Consider the following 24,344-nt stretch of genomic DNA (forward strand, 5'->3'; position numbering starts at 1 on the left):
CCCTGCCTGTAGCAGGGGGTTGGAACCAGATGAGCTTTGAGGTCCCTTCCAACCTGAGCCATTCTGTGATAGCTGGCTGCAAACATTTTGCACAGCACCGGCCAATACAGGACATACATAAGGTCCCAAGCGCAGCTTCCTCTGGAAACACTACAGCAGGAGCTGATGTCCTCTGGCTCAGTGTTTCCATCTCTAAAGCAGGATCTGTCACACTCACTGGAGAGAATCACAGAGAACCAGTTAATAAACATAGCTTTTTTTAATCGCAGACCTTCTGCAATAATTTTTAATCAAACATTTTGAATTCAATCCCCATTCCAGCAAGGACAACAAAGCAACCTGAATTTCCCCAGTTCCACTCTCACCTGCTTGCAATCTGTTGCACATCAGTGCGACACTAAGCATGTAATTATAGTTCTCTTATTTTGACAAATTATTGGGGATAAAAAAAAAGAATTAAGAATATGTTTCTTGAAAGAGAACCTAACATTTATCTGTTTACCAGGAGCCAATTAGCCAAAGTTCGTGTTTAAACAGAATTTTATTTAATCCTACAAAAGTGAAGAAAACCAGGCAAATCAGTCTCAACAAAGTACAGGTCGAAAATGGAAGAAATATCCACCTGCCACCAATTAAGGCTCCATTTTTTTCATGAGGAAGTGATGGTTGATTATACTAATTTTACCCTTGTGGTAATTGTCACTAATCTTCAGCATATTGTATGTGTCTTGCTCTTATGAATCCCATATCCCCTTCTGCCATAAATATTTCATAAAATATTCAAAGCCAGTCCACAGCCAAGTAATAACAAATGTCAAATGACACATTAGGAAGATTCATAGCTATTTTAAGTATGAATTTTATATGAAAGCCTAACTCATTTATTGTGGTCAGTGTTAAGGATTGATTTTAGCAAAGAAACGCTCAGCAATTAGTATCAGCACCTTTACTGCCAGCTTGTTACTAAAGTAGAATTAATAGAGATTAGTCAGAGTGCTTAGTAGAGGGCTGTGCACACAGGGGTCTGCTCAGCTGTGGGGGGGAGCTTCATTTCCAAAGGACTCATTCAAGACCCCTGTAGTAAACAGGAAGATGTCTGATGATTTTTGCATCCTTTAACAGGTTTTCAGTGTCTCCTTGTTCCTGAAGTTGGAACAATTTTTGTTGGTGATCCTTTTGCTGCTATTAGCTTAAAGCCTTTCTTTCTCGCTCTTCCTGTGAAAAATTAAGGTTTTGTGTAAAGCACAACTTCAGACTTCCTCAACTTTATCTATACAGCAAAAACGAAGTACTAGGAAGAATGAGGCTCCCATTTCCCCATCTGTGAAATTTTTAGTGAACTTGACTGCTGGTGGCTGGCCTGAAAAAGTTAGGGTGCCTGGGTGCGGGCGCAGGGACGTGATGGAATGAGGACTATGTGCAAAGCATGAATGTGAGTGTCTTGCCTGAGGAGCTTATAAAGGCTTCTCCTGGTGGTGGGTGGGTTGCTGAAGGTGTGGGGCTTGCTCATGAGGAGTGTGTGGGTGTCAGGAGTTGGCTGTGTGTTGCACATATTGAGGTTAGCTTCTCTGGGGAGTGTTAATCACAGGTAAGATGAATGAGGGAGGGAAAAGCAATAGCCAGAGTGGTGCTGGATGCATGTTTTGGTCCATATTCTCCTGCTTTGTGTTACAGCACCTTCTCTGAGGCAGGCAGTGGTAAATGTAATGAGCCTAAAGCAAAAGGGAACTCATTTCTAGGCTTTACAATAGGGCAGCCTTGCCAGGGGAGGCGGCTTTTCTCTCACTGTGATCTTGATTAATCAATGCAAGAACCTGCCCCAGCTCAGGAGGTTCCTATAGCTGATGTCACTTTCTTTTGAGATGTATATCTACTGTATCTTTCACTTCACAAGTATACTTTTTTTTCTTTTATTTTCTGTGGGGGAGAGGAACTCTGATTTATGAATAATATAAATGTTGGTTAAAGTTATGTTTGTGATTAGAAATTAGAAGGAATGGAGCTAATGAGGTTACCATAAGGGCAAACAAGCGCTGCTATCTGCTTTGGGTAGGATGGCTTGTTCCCATAGTGACCTCTTCTTTGCTGCTTCAGTTCCTAATTCTCTCTCTGTTCAATATCATACTTGCTTGCCTTATGATTACACAAACCAAACACCCTAGGAACATTATGAATTTCCTGCTTTATTTTATCTTAGCTACATATTTATAGACTTCTGAACACTTGTCTATTCTTCTTCATGTACCCTGAGCAGCATCATATCCCTGTTGCTCTGCCTGTCACTTTACTCTTTCTTCTACCTTGAAAGTACGCAGGGTGACTCTCTAAATGTGTGCAAAAACTTGTACTTAATTGCTTCGACTTCATTACGCATTGTATCCTAGATTCCTTCTATAATTAATAATGCATCAAATGGCTCGCTAGAATAATAGACAACATTCTACTCTGAGTTATCTATTATTGTTATTATAAAAATGATATTATACTATCATTTAGAAAAGAAAGCTGTCCCTGGTGTCACTTGGGCAAGGATTCCCCCCTAAGTTCAGGAGAGCTGCTGCTGCCTCCTTTCTTGGGGCAGGCAGAGGTGGTTGGGGACCAGCAGGGACATGGGAGCACTGCCTCAAGCCACTGTCACATGTGGGGTGGATCTAGGCCAAACAACGAGGGCAGCCACCCCCATCCGGAGCCTGCAGAGCTCTTCTAATGAACTCCCCTTGCACATGCGAGCAAATTAATTCATTTCTGAGCTCTGTGAGGCTCTCCAAGCCGGTGGCATCCTTTGTTCCCACCAGCCTGGGGGATCTCCCTAATGCTTCACTGTCCTCAGAGAGGATCCATTATTAATGTGAGGTGCTCTGGAGATCGGATAACCGAAAGCGTATTAAGAATGCAATGCAAATTATCTGGAAACTAGTAAAACAGTGTGGGGGAGCGGGGCTGTCTGCAACTCTGAGGTGGTGATAACTGCACATAGCCCCAGTGCAACTTGGCCAGTGCCTTCTGCTTTAGGAGCCTGCCTCAAGGATCTTTGTGGAGTAATGTTTAAGCCAAATATGACAACGGCTTGGGGACCCCTGCTAACCCTGAACAGATGCACATTTGTACAAATATATTCCTATTAGAAAATTTAACAAAATATTTTGGCCTGTAATTTTGTGTAATTGTTGCTCCAAATGCTTACTGCTCAGCAAGTAGCAAAGGGTTGTGGCCACAACAACTGGTCATTCATTTAAATACCAGAATTTGTGCTCACACGAGGTGTACCACTGAGACTCCTTTACTGATCAGCCTGTCCAGCTTGTGAGGGTAGTATCTATAGTGAAGTGTGAGAAACCAGGGGGTTCCTGCTTCTCCCTTAAAGGTCCTGTTTGCAGTCCCTGGTAGCTCTGACGGACATAAATCATCCTGACTGGCATTCTCTTGGCTGGCTATTTACTGAATCACATGTTCCTCTTTTAGAGTATTTAATAAAAATATTTCAGCCATTTCTGGGAATTAATTCAGGAGAAATTATAACTTGGCCTGTGTTGGTACATCCTTAAATGATGGTTTCCTGCTTGCTTTGGAAGGGAGATGGGAGCCTGGCAGCTCAATGTCACCTCTCAGGTGACAATGTCACCTCTCAGATTTTGTGAGATTTTGTGCTCTTGGGAACAGGTCTGGGTTGGGGTGCTGAAGAATCTGTCCCCAAAATAGCTGACAGTTTAGTGGGTAATTTTTGCTGATGCCACACTTTTTCACAATCTGACTAGGGAAATAGCTGTTCTGGAACAGTAAAAGACAAAGTAAGCATGCTTAAACCCTAATATATTACTATGTGTCCTGAGAGGGGTGAGCTGAGGTTGCAGAACTGATTTCTGACACTCCTCAGTACATCAGGGCTTTGCTTTACCACTTTTAATGCTATTAGCCTTCCTGTTAATACAATTGAGATGACTGCCGTAGCTTGTGCTTGAGTGATAGAGACAGTTTTTTTATGAAGCTTTATGAGGAATAGCTAGGAAAGCACAGCCAGAAACCCCACATCATCCCTCTGTGCTCTGCTAACAGGGGCTGGAGGAGGACCTGGAGCTCTGTGGGGCATGAGCATCATCTGGTAAAGCAACTCAGCTGTGCATCCAGAAGCAGTAGGAGAATGACCTCACTGAGGACACCATGGTAGGGTTTGTGGGTGCAGTTCTGTTATTAGCCAAGAAGATAAAGTTCTTCTCTGAAAATTTCTTGGGTAAAGAGATTGCACTTTATTTCTGCGATAAAGCAATATTTTGTTAGCTTTAACTGCAACATCCAACATGTTTCTGGAAGTAATAAAGTTCAGCTTGGCTGATAGAGCACATCTTAGGCTAGAAATACCATAGTGATGCTTCAGAGGGACAAAGTGCTCTGGTCTGGGATTTTTCACTATTCTATCATCTCTCCCAGCAAAACATTAAATTCTTCCTTTTACCGAAATAATCTCAATTTTCTGGCTATTTCTGGTATCTGCTTCTCAGCTCCCATTCTCTGCCCTTGACAGGGTGATTTTTTCTGATCTTCCTGCTGCCTTTGATTCACCTATTGTTCCAGCCTCCTACAGGGCAAGAGGCGTTCAATAGATGGTATTCTGGAAGGCACGAATTTCAAGCAGTTTTTCTTGAATTATATGCCCGGGGTTGCATAGAGCAACAAAGTATGGTACGAAGATATCACTCTTGCTGTCCCTTCCTCACGTGGGCAGGTTTTTACGCCGTGACATCTCCTGATTGGCAGGATCTGAATCACGTTCATTTTACATGAAAAGCAAATGAAGGGATGGGTCCAAGACAGCTTCATCCATGGGTCCAAGAACTTCATTCTCATGGCCTGAGTTCAGCTGGGGTTTAAAATGTTCCCAACCTTTTTTTTTTTTTGCTTGCTCTCTTTTGGGCTGATAACAATTAGCCATTTCAATCTACTGCTTAAGTTAAATACTAGACTAATATTCAGTTTGAAGCACTATTTGAAATCAACTTTATAATTAATTCTTTGGCTATTTCTTGGGGGTGGGGGAGTGGGGGGGAAATGATGTTTAATGGTATATGGGGAAAAAAAGTTATGGTATAGCAGTATTGTGGGGATTAATGTTATCACTGGCTAATGCCAGGTGTACAGATGATATTACAACCTCCTTGCTTTCTTCAGATGTGTGCTATTGATTGTTTCATCGATGACTGGTTCCTTGCTGAGTTTCATTATGCTGCGCAGCAGAGGGTTGTTTGTGTTGTGTTGGATACATTTGACCTGTGATTGCCCTATGATAAGTAGTAGAGAAAGTGATGATTTTTATTTTTTTTTTTAAAAAAAAGGAAGCACAGATGTTCTTATAAATGAAAATAAGTAGAGAAACTCTAGCAGAACTTAATCATTTATCCCCCTATGCTGAAACTTCCTTCTGAACAGATTTGATAATTCTTAAAGCAAGGCATACATGGGCAGTTTCCTTCTCTTCAATAAATTAAAATCACTCTGTGTGGCAGTGTTTTGGGCGATGTGTTATCTGACTTGTACCCAGGTGATGTTGTGATAACAAGCAGCGCAGCTTTCAGAGGAGTTCCTTACTGCACCCCAGCCTGGCAGCCTGCAGTGACATTATTTATATGCCACTGAGCAGGAAAATGGTCAATGTAAGTATGTAGTGCTTCCTGAAAAGACAGTACCTACTCCTACCGTGAGCACTTTTAATCATTTATCTCCCTCATTCAAACTGCTATTGCTTATCCTATTGCTTATGAGTGTCCCAGTTTCGCTGTAACCTCAATGGTTCTTGAGTAAATGTTGAAATAAGGGCAGCTTTGATGTTGGAAAGCTGTAGCAGAAGGCGGGCAATGCTGCTGACTTTGGGATATATTTGAGAGGTGCCTCCCATGCGGCCAGGGCCGCAGCACTGTGCAGCTCTCCCTGGGGTGACTGCAGTGCAGGGAGAGGGGAGGCTGGCAGCGCTGCTCTGTGGGGAGCACGGGAGCAGCAATAGTTTAATTATCCCCCTGAGTCAGAATTTAGAGAAATAGCTGCTGATATTAACAGGGATGGCAGTGCACACAGAACTGATGCAGACTTGTTCCCTCTCCCCTCATCCTTTTCTTGTTTGGATTTGTACAGGAGCACTGGAACAGCGGTGCCTTCTGCAGGCATTGTTTTGCCTTTTGTTTGTTTTTGTATTTGTCATTTTCCCTGTGATTACAGTGGCATTTTCTTTTCAATGAGTTCTCATGTAGTAAATATACGGAATGGCTGGCAGGCTGTAATGAAAGCCCATCACATTCCTTAAGTGGAGGGGAGCTCTGTGGTGGCGGAGCTGGGCACCAGACCGTGGTGTGGTGGGGACCCTGAGCAGCAGCATGGGCAGCAGGACCATGCCATCCTCTTGTCTAAGGTGGCTATGTATGACTTTCGAACCCTCTGCAAGGGAATAATGCACTTCTCCTGCTGGAAAAGGGCAGAGCACAGCATGCAGGCTGGACCAGTTTTGGGGGAAACCCTAACATCTCTTTCCTCTTGGAGCCTAGTGGGTATGTTGCCTCCAGCTCATGTTGAACAGGTTCTGCATTTGCATTTTATTGCCCCATTCATAACTTTCATTCTACTCTAACATAACTGTTAAGTGAATCTCCCAATTTACCAGCTACAATGCATAAGATAATTCTCTTTCTGTTTTTTACTTTTGATGTAATAATGATTGTACTTTAAAAATGTTGCCTAAGAAACAGATACGACTTCCTTGGAAGCAAGCTGAGGTGTGGCCACTGTCCAGATGGAGCTAAGAAGGCCCGTTAACCAGTAATAGTGAAACAGTTGGTGGTTCCCAAAGAATTATTTCTCCACTTGTTAGTGGAATGCTAATTCCTCTAATGCCACGCTGAAAAAGCTCACACTGAACTACAAATTATCTGAGATGAATATTTTTTTCCTGCTTTCAGATTGCTTGTGCCAAGTTACCAATTATCAAAGATAGGTCTCTTTTCCTTCTCATGTATACTGATGCACAGCATCTTCTCTGAAACGAAAACATCATTTTACCATTACTCCTGGAGTACTTGGTCGTTTCCTGGGGAAATAATGATTTTGTTGATTCCATCTTGCTTCAGAGGACAGCCGAGATTTGGGTCTTTGAAGCAGGGTGGCGAGGAGTTGGCAGAGTCTGCTGCAGGCTAAGCTCCTTGCACCTGTGCTATTGCATCTGTACCCGGCTCCCATCTGGAATCAGACAGCCTGAGAGCTGGAAGAACTTGCTGTTGCAACAGCCCTATGTGCCCAACTTGCCAGTCTGTCATTAAAATGACTCACCAATTTAGCTGTTTTTCAAGTTCACTCTTACTCTCCTAGGTCCTTGGGCTTCGATCCATAATGTGAAGCACCCTAATTGGTTTGAGTTTTGTTGTATTATTTCTTTGGTTACTTTGTTCCCACAACTAGGCAATTAACATCTCCTTGGAGATGACTGTGGTTGTTTTATGTGACCCATTGTGGGTTGTCTTTGTAATTTGTCTTACCTTCAGCAGAAAAAAATACCTAATCACTAAGAGTATAGGCAATATATAAATCATTAAATGAAATCTATGAGAACATCTAATAAAATCAAAGAACTCATTAGAGTATTGAAGATGAAGTGAGGCTCCACGCAGTCTTGCAGGGAGATGAACAGGAGATGGGCTCCAGACAGAAACTTCAGTCTCTATCAGTCTTTTGAAGAGATGGCACTTAGAGGACCTGGGATTTGCTTCTGACAAGTCTCTCATGTTAAATATTTTCTTCTGTTTTCAACACAGCTGTGCATGTTGTGTCAACTCATTTAGGTGTGGCAAAGTTTCAGCCCAGCAGAAAGCTCCAGGAGAGCATTCACTTGAGCTGAGAGATGCAGAACTTATGAAGTAGCTTAATGAGCTCCTCTGCTGTCCCAGTCTTTTGCAATATTGAGGTTCTGCTCTGTGTATTTACATATTTTCCTGGTTTCCAGCCACGTAAGTAATAAATACATTAAATGAGACTGTGGTCAGGCTTTAAAAAAAGACAAGTTTAATTTCAAGCGTCCTCAGGTTGAATTTACATAGTCTACCTACTGGCATACAACTCAGTGAAGTTGATTTTTATAAGCCTGACAGTGGTAATTTTCAGGCATCTAGTTTCTTCTGAAGTCACCTGTAAACCTCTGAACATAATCCCTAAATCCTCACCCAAATACCAACAAAATCTTACTGAATCTCTAAGGGGGGAAGGAGGGTGGTGGAAGGAACCACTTGCTTGTCTTGCTGGGTGGGGTTGCATTTTTGTTCATTCTTTCATGTGGCATACATATTCCTAAAGTCAGGTCTTAATTTTGGAGCTTACTCATCCATATTTATTCTTGAATTCAAAAAGACTACTAGTGTAAGTACATAATCTTACTTTAAGCTTTCTGTATTTTGTTGTTATGATTCGGATGCACTTAATCTACCTTTTTTTCCCCATAGCAGGCATGAATAGTAGTAATATCACTGATACCACATTGGTATGAGACCAGGGAAGGGAGAGAAACAATCACATTCTTCTTTTAAGGCATAATGCACTGTACCTTTCCTTACTCTACATTTTTGATTACTGTATTCATAGTCATCTCGTGTTCCTGTGCAGCTTGAGCTGGATATCAGCCAAGCTCAGACTGAACTACTTCGGGCTTTGGGAAAATGCAAAGCGAGCACATGCATTCATTAAGGAAGAACAGACTTTCCTCGGGAAGAGATGGACCTGGAGCACATGGTGTTAAATATCTGACCTGAATAGATGTAAATGTCAAGTCTACCTCATGCTCACCTCAAGTCAGAAGTTTAATGCAAGGTGTTGCCATTTATAGATTTTTTAAAATTGTATCACTACTGTATATAGCTGTCATTATGCACATCGGTAGTATATCCTTGACTTGACACCATGCAAAAAGCAGCCTTTGTAGGGAGGAATATGGGGGTACTTTGAGAGGGAGCAGCAGGAGTAGGGCTGCTCCATGAAGGAAGGCAATCCAGGAGCCAAGGCTGGCCATGCACAGGTAGGGGCAGTGACCTTACCCATGAGGGCACAACCCCACAGCACCACTCAGAACAGGGCTGGGGATAGTGGCATGTCCTGTTAACAGCCTGGTGATTGTCAGAGAAATAAGGTGATGGGCTGGGTCCCAGGTCAAGCCAGGAAGTCCAGTTATCCAGCCAGGATCAGAGCTGAGCAGACACCGGTCTGCATGCAGCATGGCTCGGGTGAGGATTGTTATAGAAGCCCCATCCAAGGCTGCTCAAGGTTTTTAGGAACTGCTGGTACTCTCAGGGCCATGAGTATATGTGGCAATAAGAGGCCAGGAGGACTATTTCCTGATCAGGTAGTGGGGTCACCAGCTGGCATCAGTTTTGCTTTGGTAGCATCATATAGCTAACGCACGGGACTGAACTATCAATGCTTACAAAAAATAGTTGTGGCAACAGATTTGTAAGTACATTTAATAAATGAAGGGAGAAATAATTAAAATGAGCATATGATACAGTGGCCCAATCTGAGAGAGTTTAAATACTGTTGAAAATAAGCTCTGTTTTTTGTCTTCTGCAGTACCAATCAAAATCCCAGCAGCATGTGTCCTGATTTACATCTAAGCTGTGGGTTATCAATTCAGTGTGCATCTGTCTCTTACAGCAAATGCCTCTTTCTGTTCTATTTTTTCCCCCGAATAGAGAGATTGTATTCCCTAAATACTGGCCCTTCTGTAGGGGTTTCACAACTGTCCCCACTAACCCGGTGTGAAGGTAAGCATGGGTAGCTTAGACCAGGAGGTACTGGTGGGGGTATAAGGAAAAGGCATCCATTGAACAGCCTTGGTTCTTGGCCAAGTATGTAGAGCATAGAGACAGTATTGGTGTCCAAATCACTCTTACAATTTGGGGTAATTTCTAAACAATTACAGGTCTGAATTCCCCAGCATACATACTGCCATTCTGTACATCTGTCATGCTTGGGCTCAAGGTGTCTCCTTTCCAGTGCTGTAGCTGCCCTCACCAAACAGTGCTTTAGAAACGACATCGCTTAACCTTCTGTCAGTTTATCTTTGCCGGAGAGCTGTAAATCCTAGGCTCTCCTTTGGGGTTTTTCAATACTTTTCACATTCTCTTGCTTGAAGCCAAATGGTGCTCTGTTCTACCAGCAAAACATTGCTGAAGTCAATAGTGTTATGCTTGCTTTTTTTCTTTTTTTAAATGCATATCTGAAATTCCCTGCAGGCAAAAGAGACAAGGAGATGCTGTGGTTCACAGCTGAATACAGGCTGCTGCTTTGGAGCTGCAATGGCTCATCTCCAAAGCACAATAAAGTTGAAGGACAGGAAAGGATAAGCAGATCATATACTTGCTTAAGCATCTCTTGCATCATTTCTATCTCTGTCTTCAAATGTTGTTTTCCTTTTTGACCTCAGATGAACATTTCTATGTGAAAGAGGTAAAGGCACAAACACTTTTCACCCTGTCCACTTATCTTGAATATAGCTTATGAATATCCCACAGCTTTTACTGTAAAGAAATTACTAAATCAAGGCCACCTGAAGTAGATTATTTAAACATGAATGATGCAGCCAGTTCAGACCATATACAACACCTTTAATGAAACTAGCCTCCTTCAGATGCTGTAGATGCTGTTAGAGAGAAGAAATGCATTACTGAGAAATGTGGTCAATATTTCTATGACTTGAGATTTTTGAAGTACAACTTCAAATAATCTGCAGAGTAGAATCTTTGTACTACATACAAAGACTCCCTAAATCTCTCTATACAAACTCTTATTTAAACAGAATATTAAATAATCATCCAGCACTTGTACCATTTTTTTTAGCAAAACTTCAGAAAATCTTTGTGGAGATACTGCTTGTTTAACTATTTCCAGACTATTTCATGACAGAGCCTGTTGGGTAGACTGTCCTAATTGCTGTGTGACAACCCAAAATGCTGGGTGGTATGAGCAACTGTAGTCACTGATGCTAAAAAGCCTTAATCTCTAGTATTCCTTTATGATCTTCCAATAAATGCAGTTTTTTCTAGTCTACAGATATCTGCCTACTTTTAAAATAGTCTCTACAGTGACAGCAGTGTTCGGAAAAGTTTAAATGACTGATGAAGTAAAGATATCTAGCAGTCTCACAAATACTTTCTGGATTTTTTCAGTTCTTGACTACCTGAAACGATAACATTTCCAATATCAAACTTTTTTTTTTTTTTTTTTTTTTGGGGGGGGGATACAGGATGGGTTTTAAAACTATGCCTGTGATGCTGAAAACGCAAACTTAGTTCAAGCAGCAAAGAAGGATGTTTGTGTACTATCTACAGAAAAATAATTCTTCTCTAATGTCAAGTATTTGTGAAAGATGGGCAAAGACCCCTCACAGGTGTCACCAGGGAAAATGAACCTGTAGTTACTAATGAGCTGGAAGGTATTGCTCTGAAAGCAAATCCAGCTCAGACCCTGAGCAGGCAAACTGCTAGCAGTGGAAAAGACTTTAAAAAACCAACAAACAAAAAGCAAAGGCTGTGTTCCTCATGGTCCCACCGGACTATGGTGATTCTTCCATCCTGTCACTTGAAAAGCCTACACACTTTGTCATCCCACATAGCACTGCTCTGAAGTGAGTAAACAAAGTAATTTCTTACCTTTTCTCCATCTTATACCAGATCAGATTTGTTTATGCATTCTTGTTGTCTGCATCAAATGAGGAACTCTAAATATCATTTAGAAGTATCAATTGTTCTGTCACCTTGCTTTTTTCCCACGTGTCTCTCTAAGGTGTTATTTGTCCTTTGGAAAAGATGAGGTTCTGTCCTTTCAGTGTTATTTGATGTGAGGGAAGTTTGGTGTTAACTAAATAGACATCATAATGCATCTTGAAAATAAAAGTAACAGGTGAAATGTAAATTGTGCAATTAGTATGCAGCCAGAGACGCAGCAGAGAAGCAACTGCCTTTACTTTGATTGCTCTAATTGCATGCAAGTTTAGTCATATCTTTGATGCCCCTGAACAATAGCAATGAATAACTGTGGTCCTTTTTTCAAGTGGACTCTCTAGTTGACAAAGTTTTAGTATTATAGTCTTCACACTGAAGGGAAATCAATACCTGAAGAGGAAGTGCTGAGTATATTCTGTTAAGGCTGTCCCTAGCTTTGATCAAAGGTCCCCAAGTATTAGGAAAGTCTACTATTAAAAATCAGGTTTATTCACTATAATTAAGGTTTTCACTTGCCTTATCTTGATAGGTAAAATAGATTTTTTTTTTTTCTTCCAACATAAGACTCTGAACTTCCTGTAATTATTTAACAGTGGGAATTGGTCTCCAGCAATAGATCAGGAAATATCCTGGGACACCTAGTTAGTCCTTAAGCAATGGGTAGTTTGCAAGGAGGAAATAACATGCTGATTTGCAGTTATAATTGAGGAAAATTGCTCAAGAGGATTCTGACAGTACAGAAAATAGGCCAATTAGTTAACCAGCTCTGATCCTCCTATGATTCATGATTGCTTCCATTTAATTTTGCTGTCACTTATAAAGCAAGGTTAAGAATAGATTAGCTTCTTCTAGCTATCTCTTAGCTTACCTCTGCCTGGATTTTGGTGGTGGGGTAGGGTAGGATTGTGTTTTTTGTGATTGTGTGACTTGAGTCAAAAATCAGAATTTCTCAACATTGTGTTTAACACTTACTCATTGTAGTTGTATAGATGATGATTAAAACTTTCACATACAAATGTTTATTTTCCAAAGATAAAATGAATCCCAACAGTATGTTAATCACACTTTCACACTGTTACCTTACAGTGCTCTACCATAATCAATATTAAACAAGGACTTAATAAAACCACTCAGGCAATATCCTGCAGCTCACCCTTGGCAGGGCTCAGTGGTGATGTGGATTTGGAGGCTTTAAAATGTCAGTGAAGCCACCCACCAGGCAGCCCAAAGATGCTGCTCCCTATTTAATTTAGGTTTGTGCCCCTCTTTTGGGTCTGTCCCATTGTCCCTTCAGTGCAGGGAGTTAATTTGGACACGGGCATAACCTTGGAGATGCACATTGCCTTGCCTGTTTCTTCAGCTGCCCCAGGGAGCTTGTTTTATCCTATGGGAGAGGAATTTTAAGAGACAGGCCAAACACTTCCAAGTTTCTAAATACTTCGTAGGAGTGGAGGTCTCACACCTGCCCAGTGCTGGTGTCTGCTGGCCTCAGTGGTGGTGCTGGCCTGAGCCTGAGCTGGGCCTGGGCCCTGCCTGAGGCCTCCGGGTGATTCTCTACCCAGGCCCTGCCCTGCAGCTAGCTGGGGCCTGCTTTACATGTCAGCTCTTCCAAAACTGCAAATTAGTCACTGCTTGATAGATGTTCTGTCATTCTTAAGAACACAACAGCTGGAACTGTTGCCATCCCATTTATTTCATGATTTTTATTTCATGATTTTCTTATCACAAATTGGATACCTCCGAAGGAGAATAATGAATCACCCTATTACCATTTACATTAGGTAGAACAGCACCATCACAATAATGTTATTTTTACTGGAAGCAGATGTATCAGAACAACCAATCCAGCCCACTCTTTTTACCTCAAAAATCCATGTTGTGAGGTAAATACACAAATGTCTGGGCAGCTTGCTTCTTCCTGTGAACTCTGGACAAGCAGGCAAACGGAAGGGATGATTAGAAGTTATATTCAGTAAGAAGGGTTGTGATGCACATCTAACATTCAAAGAAAGCTCCTTTCATACAGATGCAAAAGCAGAGCAGCTATCTTGTGAAGCTCCATGTCTGTGTTTTTTCTTTCCCTGGATACAGAACCCAACCCTCCCTTTCTAGCAGGAGGTCCGACTCAGGTTGTTTGCTGCTGTGTCCTGTCTATCCTTGCTGTGCAGGATAGACAGGACACAAATACAGTGGCAGAAAACTATATTTTATACCGCTGGCAGATGAAATGCATCTCTTGCTTTGTGTGGCAATACAAATGGCTTGCACGCACAGGCAGTTTTTCCTAAATTTCAAGAGCACTTCAAGAGTTCTATTGAGTTATTTTAAAGAAAGGCGTACATGCATAATTTTGGGGGTGGGAAAATTCTATTTCTTAAGTGTAAACATTTTAGCTACTAATGTCAGAGAGCTGTAGCCATTATCTCACACAGAAAAGTTTTTAATTCAGGCTGAGCCAAGCTTCCCACATTCACATCTCAAATGCCATTTTTCCAGGAACTCGTGGGAGTGGTGTCCCCCCTTAATGGGAAGCACAGTCTGGGAGTGGGCAAGTGCAAATGAATGCAATGTGTGCTTGTAATAAGAGGAATCAAAGTAGAGAATACTAGTATGAGCTTTATATAGTTGAAAATGTGTTTTGAATTGACAGCACAGTTTTTTTTTTTTTTTGTAACAAGTACTGTTGTTGCTTACAGCCTATGTGATTTTCATTGACTTATTCTATATACTCTATATAATAAAAGTTAAGGAGTAGAACAAAAACAACTTGCAGTTTGAAGCAAGTTAATAGTGTTTCATTAACAAACTGTAAATAGTAACAGCATAAGCTAGATGTGAAACTGCTTTCACAGACCATAAATGCTTAATGTTTATTACCAATAAAAGTCAAAGGAGCATTTAGCAAAGCAGTTTACCAAACAAACATTAAATACTTTAATGCATTAGATTCAGTGGACAGAATCAGGTTATTTAATTAACAATGAGTAATCTATTAGGGCTTTATTCACCACAAACGATCTGCAGCTTCACATGTTAAGAGCTCACAAAAGGTGTATGGAGGTGGAAGAACAACGTGGAGGTGCCAAATATAGAAAGCCCCAGTAGGCTACGCATTTGCTCTTTCAAGACTGATATTGCATGGCCTTTGCATGTGCCTGTCTAGACTTGAAATCTCTTTCTGGTTAGTGCAAAGATTCTGGATAAATCACTATAGAAGCCTTTTAGACACTATCTCAATCCTCTCAGTCATGATCTTCTGCTGCATGATATTTAGACCACCTTAAAAAAAACAAAAAAACAACAACAACAACAACAACAAAAAAAAACAAACACACACACACACAAAACAGAAAACATGAAACAAATGACTAATAAGAATAATTTCACATTTAAATTGTGAACCTCAGTAGCAGAATCTTCCTGGATAGAAAAAAATGACATAAAATCAAAATTAGCACTTGATATGAAACCAGGAAGCCCTCAGAAGCTGAGCTAACAGTCTCTTTGGCCTTGGTGACCTTGTTTGAATTGCAGCAAATGTAGGAAGCTATAGAAGATAACTACCTTTGTACACTGATACGATGGGGAAAATAATGCTAAGACTTCTATGTCCCAGTAAGGGAAGCTAAGGATGAATGCATGGCCTAATGAAGGCAATGAACACTTAATTTCACTGAGAAAATCTTCACTACAGGTCTCCTGTGAAGAAGTGAGTCCTGCTTCAAGAGACTTTTCTCCTCCTTGATTCAGTGGTCAGGAAGATGGGGATTTAATTAAAAACATGCACCTGAAAAATTTCCAAGGAGAATCTGCTTGCAGGATCTCAAACACCTTCCTTTGAATGTGAGGAATTCTTCCTTGGTAATGCCTTATTCTCTTCTGATGGAAACTGTACATCTGCCAAAATTGGGCTCAAAGTGTACTGACAGCTGACCATGGATCACATGAATCCCACTAGATCTGTGAGGAAGTCTCCAGTTTAACAACTCAAATGGCATCTGCTCAGTTTCTTGAGAAGGTAGTCTAATTCAAATAAGTGTCTTAACATTTTTGCCAAGATTGCAAACTTGGTCAACTTAGCTACCTGTGATGGTCGCATTAAAATCAAGCAGAGCATATGAATAAAGGAACAGTTTGTACGCAATTGGTTGTGCTCTGAACTTTTAAAGGTGAAAAGTCAGGACAGCAGCAAGGATTAAACAAGTCTCTCTAAAAAGCGGGGTAGTTCAATATGAACTTTGTAACTTCAGTGTTTGGAGCCTTATTTCAGTCTTCCATTTGATAGCAGTTTATGATTATAATAATCATGTGGCTAATGTTCTGTAATTCAATTACTGCACTGTTGTGAACATTAACAATTATGTAGCAGAACTGAAACACAGTGGGACAAACTGGCAGTATTCATATATCAGTTAGTTACAGCCTATTGCATAATTACTGCAGATAAGTTACTGTTTAATCCATAGCAACATAAGGAATGAATTACAACAATAATTATGTGGTTAATACTGCCTCTTAAAATGAATAAAACATACAAAATCAAATTTATAGCAAGGCTACAGAGGACCTACTCTAAAAACTGTGTGCTGATTCTTCAAAAGAGTATCGACTCTTGGAAACTCAAGATTTACTGCTATCTATTTTGGATCTGTCTTTACAGATCCAAAATTGTTTTCAAAGCCTCTTTTGAAATATTAGAATGTTTCAGCTTTATCGTAATATTTATTTTCAATTTAAAATAATGTTTTAAAATTGCTACCATGTTTTATGTAAATGCTGAAGGGATTCATTTAATGGAATCCTGCTTAGGACCTTGTGTACTGCTTTGGTCACTGGTGACCATCACTTTTTGGCTTGCAATGAAAACAGCACTGATTTGAGGTAGGTTGGCCACTGTTTCACTCATACACTGTGATATCATTGGTGTTAATCAACAAGTTACCACCTTCAGAAATCACTACTTTTTTCATCCTTCAAGTATTTGTATCTCACTCAATGTCAGAGCAAATTGCATGATTGACGTTCTAGTCTGCTTATCAAGGATCTCATGCATTCCCTTTTTAAAATCAATATTTAAGAATAAAATAGCCCTGCAACAATTTATTTTATCGGTATAAGTAAAAATGGTGTCTAATGTTTCACCTGGAGAAATCTCTTGAAGATTAAATAAATGACAAAGCTGATGTAATTGAAGACAGGTTTGGCTGGTTCAGCATTCCTTGTGTTGGCTGCCTTTGTGCAAGAAACAGGGCAGAACTAGAACTAATTCCAGATGAGTAGCATGCAAAAAGAATTGTAAAATGTTCCAAAAGCAGTGAATTTACTGTGGAGACTGTGAAATGTAGCTATTTCATTTGGTTTTCTAACCTACAGTGATTCAAGTCATGGAAGTGTATCTTGTTGGGAAGAGCTAAAAGTATACTTAACAAAAACTGGCTTTAATGCTAAAGAAAGAAGATGAAATAGTTATTACAGGTCAAATTGCAGTGTGCCTACAACTTGTGAGTAAGACTTGAATTTATATTTGGACCGATGCTCCATCAGCCCTAGGATACTGAAAGGTCAAAGTACATTAGAACTATTACAGATCTCTTGTCTGGTCAGAAGTGTCAGCCATGTCAGTTAAATTTGTTCCAGGTATTTGTATTTCTGTCAGGCTTTACTATCTGAAAAAATAGATTCCCTGTAAGTTTATGGAAACTTATGGTGGAAGGTGTGAAGCTAAGTACTCCAACAGACCTACACCTAGTGCCTTGCTTGTGTTTGTTCTGCTCTTGGATTTGTGCAGAGCAGAACTGTGAGGTTTCTGTGTCTGATAATGGTTTAAGTACTTTCATTGACATAAATTTCTTCCCGAGAAAGGTTCAGTACTTGTGCTGCATTTTTCTGATTTTCTGGATGTAATAAAAAATTGAAACCATCTAATGATAGGATGTTGCTATAACCTCACTTTAAGGAAGGTATAATTTTGTTAGAGCTCATTATTACTGTCTTTACTTTTTAATTCCTGCCTGAATGATGTAAATTGAAAGCACTCTTTTAATTTTCTCCCAGTCATAAGACAGATCCTGTGATTAAACATTATTTAAGTGCAAATGTAACTGCTGAAGACACAAGATCATTTTCAGGCCCAGTGTGAAAGCATTGGCATGTTCAAGTAGCAATACACTCCCTGTGCAAAAATCTCTTCAGGTTCTCTTATTTTCTTTATGGTGGTGTCCTCAGCTTTCTTCCATTCTCACTTCTGGCTTTGGTAAAGCTGTCCCAAAATACCAAGTGGAAAATACAAACTTCTCTTCAAACATGCTTCCAAGTCAAAACTCAGTGCTGAGTGTAGGAAGAACCAGAACTGCTCCTCAGATCAGGCTCTGAAGTCTGTTTTTGTTTGGTAGGTTGTCTTACCCATTAATTTTTTTTTTAATCATATAAACCAGTTTTCATTATTTTCAGACTGTAGAAACTGTTAGCTGTCAAGATACAGCCAAAATAAGCCTGATTATTCTAATGCCTTTCAGTATGTATGTACATGTGTGTTTGTATAACCAGAAATAAATCAGTTATATACATGAGAAGCCAAGTCCATGTTTTTCTGTAGGAAAAATGTTCAAGGGAAGCTGCCTGATATCATCAAAACTTACATCTTACATATCTTGCACCTATGTACTCATTACACCTGTCTCCTCCCTGGGTCTGAAAAGGCAGTTTTACTATTGACTGAGTTGTCTTGCAGGATCCTCTGGTAGTGTCAGTAATTGCTTCAAATCAGTTTAAGTTCTGACCTGCAGTTCTGTTCTGCCACGCAATAATTAATGGCTGCAGTGAGTTACCAGAAAGATTCCTACATGCAGAAGACATCTTACAGAGAAAATTTGTCATAGAACAAGCAGTCAAGCTGCATGATACCAGTTTACCCCGTATCTGGTCGCAGTCAATATTGAAATGTTCAGGTATCCACATTTCTTGTTGACTTCTTCCAGCCTATGTACATCCAGGTGCATTGTCTTCAGAGTTTATGTACTGGGTTTTTGGAGAAACCTAAGAGTGATAATGTTCTTCAGGTCTGTCTTCTCTGAACTCGAGTATATAGGTTCGTGGTAAAGCTGTTTTCCCTGTATACACTTGTATCACTAAGCATTTTAACTGCTTATCAGTGCATACATACAGAGTACATTACTAACTCATCACAATTGTAAAGTAACTTTACCTCACTTGTTAGAAGAGATATGGGAAGCATGTTTGTCATTGATAAATTATTAGTAGGTAACAAGCACCTAAGTTACAAATGGTAAGGAATTTTGTATAAGCTGAGTTTTATTTCTGCAAAAGAAATAAACTTTATAAGTTTTGGTACTTCTAACAAGAGACTGGCAGTTCATAGACTGAGTCAATTTGTGATAATATTAACAAGAAAACTTTTATTGAACAAAGCCTTTGAGAAAGTGTATGGTGCGAATCTGGTCAACTTTTTATAAGCTTCTTCGGAGAGCAGGTTGCAATACTGTACATGCATCTGACATTCCAGAGACTTTATCACTGCCTCATCAGGTGAGAAGTTTGGCAATGCAGGTTCAACTCCTTCCAGGATGAGAATCCTCCTCCTTTACATTTTTGCAGAATATGTTTCCTTTTTTTTTTATCAAGATAAATTGTTTACTGTGTACAATTCCCCTTAAGATCATTACGGTGATGACAGCATGATCACCTCCCATGCTGAACACCTGGCAGTGGGTGTTAGGTGTTCATCACATGTGTATCTGATACAACACTAATTTCCATGCTAACAAGAAGAATGCTCCATAAGGAGTATCTCCCTGTGCCTGTATATATATATATATATACATATATATATATACATATATATATATATATTTTTTACAGATATCAGAGCTGAATAAAGCTAACCTTTGAGTAATATTTTTGAGGCTGTAACATTTTTCATGATGTCTATTCAGTATTATTAACTGTGAACTGAAAATATTTCATTGTAAGCTTCATTAATAAGGTCTCAGTTAATATTTGGCTGCTTTCTTCAGAGATGTCTCTATTTGGGAGCCATTTTCATTGAAAAATTTAAAGTAGCCTTTACTCATGAGTGCTCAGACAAGCTTTGTGTTCAGTTTGCATGCTGAGTTGCAGATCAGCACATAAAACTCTGTTAGAAAACGCTATATATGCACCAAGTAGATATGCAAAGTTTTAGAACGAGCGTTTAGACTCTTTGAAATCTTAGCCTCGTTGTTATAAGTTGCAAAGTGTAGTTAAATACTTATGTCAGTCACCAAACCAAAATCATCAAAGTTTGACATGCAATCAGGATTATATTGTTAAAAGCTTATCCTGTGTGCTAGGAAGAATCATTTTACTATTCCCTTTGTCAGGACTTGTGTGATTAAAAGTTGGATGCACACACATTGTTCTGCTGGCAATGTGTGCAGTGCCTTCTGAGCAACAGATTAAAGAATCCCTGTATTTTAAATACATTTCCTTTCTTTACAATGTGAATCACATAATCCCCTTCTTATCCATTTTAATAAGCTGTGCTTTACGCTGATCTAGTGACTGAACGTTTGATAAGGATTATAAAAATGTGTTACGTTTATGTTAAATCACCAACATTGCTCTTTGAATCAGACTTCAATAAAGTATATGGAGATAGATGTATTTCCTTTCCTTGGCCATTTTCGAAAGCACTGATCACTCATCTAAGGCTATTGTACCATGGCTTCCAATTATAATATAACTTGTTATGATTGTGCCTATTATGACTGCTTCCCTGGCAAAGGGCTCCAAATGTTTGGCTTCCTGGTTGTGATGGGAGGATGGAGTATTTGCATACAGACCACTTGCTGTTGGCAGTAGGATCATCTTTTGCAGCTAGCGCTAATGACGAGCCTCCAAATAATTTGCAGAGCATAATGAGCATGCCCTCCTCCCTCTTCATCTTTTCAGCTCAAGCACCTTCAGCTTGCAAATGTCTGCAGGTTTCCTGATCTTGGTACTTTGGAAAAAGTGGTAACTTCATAACTTCACTCCTCATTTCAGCGGTAGGTGTGGATGGGAGTTCAGAGGTGTTTGGGGGTAGCATCATCTACCACAGTGAGGTCAGATCCAGAAATTTGTTATGTAGAAAAGTGAATCAGGTAAACTGAAGCTGTGCAAACCCCTTAAGTTTTATTGAGTTTCTGCCATGCTTTACTTGTGGCTGTGATGTATTATTGAAACTATTAGCAAACTTGGAGCAACTTGGACTTAGCTCTTCCTCACAGTCTTGCTCCCCTCTGCTCCCCACCACTGCCCCGAGTGTGCTGGTTGGGTGCCACCTGCTACAGAGACCCTGCAGGTGAGCATTAAATACTGAGCTATGGCTTGGCACTTCTGACAAGAAAATTGTCCCTGAAAAGGAGCGTCATCAGCATTGCTCTTAGCTGTCCTGGAAGCATTCCTACCTCACTTTTTGCCTCCTTCACTCCCTCTGGAGCAGACCCAGGTACTCTGTCCATCCCCCTGCTGCAGGTCTGGGTGTAGGCACCAGAAGTGGAAGTGTAACTCTGGGCTGAATCTCACTGAGATTTGAGACTTCATTGAGAATATGTTCTCCTCCATCATAACAAATACACTGCTGCATAAGTGGCATCATCTCTATGTTACTGTAGTACCTTCCCCACTGGTCCTCCACCTAGTGACTGCTGAGGAAGGCAGGATGTCTTGAGATACCACCTCACCCCACAATAGGTGAGGATTTCTAGGATCGTACATGTGCTGCTGTCTGATCATCTTACCTTGAGATGGTTTTGCAGATAAGAAGAGGAGATTTCTAGCCTCACGTAATCTCAGTAGACCAGACATTAGTGCAGCAAGACAGCTAGGGCACATCAAGCTTAGAGGGGCGTGCTCAGAGCTGCTGTATTTCTAACCCTAGCCTGGAGATGGCATGAGTGGGTGACAAAACCAAGCTGTGCCAGTTCCTCCAGGAGCTTTTGTTCATGGTGCAGTCATGCAATGAAAGGCCCTGACTCACTTCCTGGGCAGGCATTTCGGGACTGGAGAGCCCTCCAGCAGCTCCTGCCCATGCTGTGTCCAAGCATATTTTCTCCTTGACAGATGTATTGTATCTCTGTCCTGATATTTAGGGTCTTCTCATTTTTATGGGGTTATGCCAATATATATTGCCCCACAGTCTCTCTAGAAGAATCTAATTATAGCCATCTGGGATGAACTCAGATGAGAAATTAGAGTTAAAGAACTTCCCTGCCATAGCCAGCTGCTTTGTTTCTGCTCTCTGCAGACCCGTATCTCTCTAAGGTTCAATTTACAAGTTTCTTGCCAGGTTTTGTTGTGGATGCTTTGTACTGCTGTTCTTCAAGTGGAGAATTAAAAGTGAAGCTTGAAGAATCCACAAATGTCTTCCAAGTGAACTTGAACACTGTCAGGGAGGGAATTCACACATAGAGAAGCCAAATAATCCATTGCTTTCAGTGACAGTGATCCCAGTAGCCCAGAAGCTCTTCCTGGAATAATAGGATGTTGTAACACCATCCTTTATACAAATGGGTTATAAATAGAATAGCTATAGAGAAATGTCTCAACAGTGCTTTAAACATCAAATAACCACAAGTCTGCATAAATAAAACATGAAAAAGAAAGTCTGGATCTGCATTCTTTTATCCGTGTATATAGCCTTGGCTCGAGTACATTGGCCTGTTACAGTCAGCAAAGAAATGCAAGTGATTGACATGTGTGAGTAAAGGGTTTGGTAGGAGAGTCTGAGTTTGTTTAAATAATGTGTTTATATCGCAAATGACTGTGTGGAACCAGAATTTAGACTGAAGACCTACAGAAACTGTAACTAATAATGAATAAACCAGCCATATAACCCTTGCCAGTCAGTCAAAAATAATGATTATTAGGTTGTCTTAATTTGTATGTGATTGCTCAGTAAGACTGAGCACTTAATTCTGTTAAAGAGATAAAGCTGTTACAGGAATATAGGACCCAAAGGATATTCATTAAAAGATATTTCCACTGTAATGCAGTAAGCAAAAATCACTGTATTCAGAGTAGCCCTGTCTCGTGACCTAATGCCTCTAGGGAAACGGCTGGCTCCTGTTCACCTTGGTGTTCATAAATGGTGATGCTGCAGTCTCTTAGGGCTCAAACCAGTTAGAAAAATACAACCCCAGATGTTGTGTAGGATGCAAAGAGAGGAAGCAGAGCTGAATTCTCATTCATTGTCAGAGAGAGAGGTGGAAACTTGTGGAAATTTTACATGTGTATGTTGTCTTGGGGGGAAAAAAAGTCTTTGGGCGCTTGGGCACAATATCAAGGTAAACCTTTCATGGGAAAATCTAGGCAAGTCCATTGAATCCTAGTTAGGAAGCACTTGACAGTTAATTGTCATGTTGACAGGAATGAATCTGTAAGAGAGCAAGTCCTTCCAAATCAACTCTCCTTGCCTCAGCGTGTGTGGTGTGAGCTGTGAATCCCAGCTCTGGGCAGGGTTCGATCACGGAGCTGTCAACTGCCTGGGCTTTTGCTTTTCTACAGGAATAACCCTTCCTGGGCTTTGGGTTAGGTCTTTATTAATGACATATCCGGGTTTCGTACTGGGAAACAGTGTCTTAAAATGCTAGACCATAGCACTGTAGTCTTGTTATCTATAGAAAAACTAATTTAAGTAACTTTACTGGTTTCTTGATGAGTATAAAAAATATTTTCTTTGTCCGCTCAGAGCATTTGCAGTCAGATTTAAGGCTATGAATGATACTTGTTTGATTCAAAAGATGGTGTTGTTAACATTGTAAAGCACTCCTGAGCATGTCTGAGTTTTTATTATAAAATAATATAAACAGTACGTGTATACAGTACACCTGATGGTATGGAGTAACAAACCAGCACTGGCAGCACTCATCTGCAGTGTCTTCACCCGTTGTCAAATTCTAGCAGTTGAAAACATGCTTTTAGGGCCTTAAAAGTTCTGAGTTTGGCTTAAAAATAATATTTTAATATTACTTTCTGCCTTTTTTTTAATGCAAATAATATGTAGCTGCATATGCTTTCTTTAGGTGCATGTGGATGAATGAACGTGAATGCATGAATGTGAGTTCAGAAAAGCCATTGGAATAGGTGCACATCTTGGCTACACAGTAAAGAATGTAAGAACATCAGTGGTATAATTAGTAAAGCAATAATATTGTGAAGAACATCCTTATTTCACTTACTTTCTTCGTGAATAGTGCTTTGCTTTCTTTTCTGCTATGAGAATTATCTTAAGACTCTTGCTGAATTTTTCTTGCTGTGTTGCTGAGTTTTTTTTTTTTTTTTTCCTGCAATGACTAATAAAAGACATCCTTGAAGTTCATGGGAGAGGGGGAAAAAAAGGAAGCAAAATGAGGCTGTTACTGCCTGGGAAATCATTTTGCAATGGATAAAAGGTCACGGTATTTTTTTGTCAGTGGATTTTCCTGTTGGGAGTATTTATCATCTATAAAGTGCTGCATCTGCGACCTTTGTGAGTATTTTATCAATAACAAAGAACTGAATAATTCTACCATTTTTGAAAAACCACTCATCTATATTTAAACAGTACAGAGGAAAAACTCTTTGGGA

Source organism: Anas acuta, chromosome 13 (assembly GCF_963932015.1).
Source record: "Anas acuta chromosome 13, bAnaAcu1.1, whole genome shotgun sequence".
Taxonomy (NCBI): Eukaryota; Metazoa; Chordata; class Aves; order Anseriformes; family Anatidae; genus Anas; species Anas acuta.